The sequence below is a fragment of the Danio aesculapii genome, chromosome 6, assembly GCF_903798145.1.
Source record: "Danio aesculapii chromosome 6, fDanAes4.1, whole genome shotgun sequence".
Classification (NCBI taxonomy): Eukaryota; Metazoa; Chordata; class Actinopteri; order Cypriniformes; family Danionidae; genus Danio; species Danio aesculapii.
The window spans coordinates 34,979,089-34,981,588 of NC_079440.1; the positions used below are offsets into that span (position 1 = coordinate 34,979,089).

Here is a 2,500-nt window from a genome sequence, read left to right on the forward strand (position 1 = left end):
TCCAAATATATATATATATATATATATATATATATATATATATATATATATATATATATATATATATGTTTGCTAGTGATGTGACGTTGTGCGCCGAGGCTTCTAAGCATGTATCAAAAAACGACACATCTGGCAGTGAAGCAGTGTGCCGGAGCTTGATTCGTTTTCCCATCATCACGTGATCAGTGACGTCAGAAGCTTCACTTTTGCCTATACCCACGTGACTGCTTCGAATTTTGATTCAAAGATTTAAACACCTCATCATGGGTTAGTAAAGTGTATAGCGAGAGATTAGGCGTTGATTACATACGTTTCTACTGTTTCAAAGCACTGCACCTGTCCCAAACACTAGTAATTAAACTAAAATACAATAATAATTTATAGTAAAAAGGTTTTGAACCATACTAAAGTGTATTAGCGTATTTTTACAACTATCTTTAAAGAAAACCACTGCATAGTTGTGTAGTGTTTAACGGAGACCAGCTGGCGAGCGCAGTTTAAAAGCATCCTCACATAGCTTCCTCCTTAGTGCATTCGCCTCCCATGCAGGAATCGCTGGTTCGATCCCCGCTTGAAACTAGTGGGTGGTGAATGACTAATGGGAATAAGATATAAATACTTTTGAATACCTGGATTTTACTTCAGTCATCGGTGGTGTAATGTAACATACCTTATGTGTAAAAAACTACAGTAGAGTAATTTGTTTATATTATTGTTGTTGCATTATTACATGAATGAGTTGGTCGTTGTGAACTTTTGACATTATTGCAACACAGTGCTTTCCCACACTTTGACCAGAAGAGGTCCTCATCGAGCACTAATTAGAAAGCTTCGAGTAACGAACCTTTTTTCCGATACAATTGTTCGAGCGCTTTACTGATTCAGAAAGCTTCATTTCACCATGTTTGCTGAAGGTAACGCTTTCACTGACTTGCTTAACAAGCTGCTGGTCTCGGGGTTTGGCCGCTGCTTATATAGGCCAAACCGCTGCCTTTTTGTTGGGTCCTACCACTTTAGGTAAGTATCAAGTACAAGTACTTTCATTTTCACATGTAAACACTTAACACATAATTTGTCATCTAAACAACACTAATAAATCTTCCCCAAAACACTTAATTCCAATATTTCATTGGCTCAAATACTTTATCGTTAAACACACATTTTCCCCCTGCCAGACGCAGCACAATGGTTTCATCCATTCCCGCCACGTTGTGTTGCCGCGTCCGGCGATGACTTCATAAGCAGGCGCCGCCACCTGCTCAGGTTGGCCGACACTATGGGCAAACGGAAAGACTTTACAAACAAACAAACAAACAAACAAACAGACGATCGACACGGCGACAGACAGGACAAAATAATGTATGTTTTGTGTATGAAGACCGGGAATGAGAGTTATGCTGTGGAAAATACGTTATGAGAGACTGTCGGATCCGTGTGTGCACCCACATTGCCAAGGATAACAGGTAAGTTGCGATGACGGTGTGTGTGTGTGTGCGCGCGGGATGTATTTGTTTGTTTGAGCTGTGTGCTGCTCACTCAGCGGGGACAAAGCTCCACTTTGTCACATTAAAGTGATGAATAAAAACGGTGGCCAAGCTTGGTCTGAGAGATTTGATAGAACCGACTGGGCTTCTTTGAGGTGAAAATGACTGAGGCGAATGTAGGATTTAAAGCTTCAGAGGACCAACAAACCGAGGGTCTAAATCTGATGCTGGGAAAGCCCGTTATTGGCTGCTGTGGTGGCAGCGCTAGTTCTAAATGAATGGCTAGAAAATGGTTCGAGAGGCAATCCTGAGAGGCAGAGGATTTCTTTGAGGTGTTCTGCAACCAGAAACGCGATACTGGAAGTTTAGGGTCGTCAGTAAAAAATGGGGGCTAGGTGGATTGTTTCTTGTGATCTCCTTAAGTGTAGATATGCTATGAGGATTTGAAAGAGATGGGTGAGGGCGGGAATGTTGAAGATGTAAATAAAATGTCCTTTGTAGAATTACCGCGGTGATGAAGCAAGAAATCATGCGGGATGTCGGTTAACCGCGCATATATATGTTTCCTCTAGGATGTTTTCCAGTTGTGGCGGCAGGCCTTTTTTACACAGATCTACTAACTACCCGTGGCGTTATTTCAATGACAAATGTTGTGAGCGCAGTATTAGAAGTCGAGATCCCATTTATATAATAGCCTACAGCAGGGGTGTCCAAACTACGGCCCGCGGGCCATCTGCGGCCCGCAATCAGTTTTGTGGCGGCCCGCGAGGCTTTTTATAAATATCAATAGAATCTGGCCCACTATACAAAAATGAACGTAATTCAATAAATAACCACCGGGCGTCGCTATCACATGCCTTCAATTGGGCAGCAGTTCCTGTTATGAAGTAAAACGAACCGAACAAACTGAAGGAAACATGATTCAGGGCTCGACAGACTGCCCGATGTCCCGGGGCCAGCGTGCGAGACGCTTAGGCCAGTGTACAGAATGTTACTGGCCCGATCGGGCCAGTGCT

At 42.7% G+C, this 2,500-nt stretch overlaps 1 long non-coding RNA gene across 2 annotated transcripts in view; it reads left to right on the forward strand.

Moving 5' to 3' along the window:
- Positions 1 to 1,391: 1,391 nt before the first annotated feature.
- Positions 1,392 to 2,500, forward strand: part of LOC130230816 (uncharacterized) — a 44,646-nt gene continuing 43,537 nt past the window's right edge. For both annotated transcript variants that reach the window (XR_008837983.1, XR_008837984.1), the window contains exon 1: positions 1,392 to 1,463. This is a non-coding gene — a long non-coding RNA (uncharacterized LOC130230816). The remainder of the gene's footprint in view (positions 1,464 to 2,500) is intronic.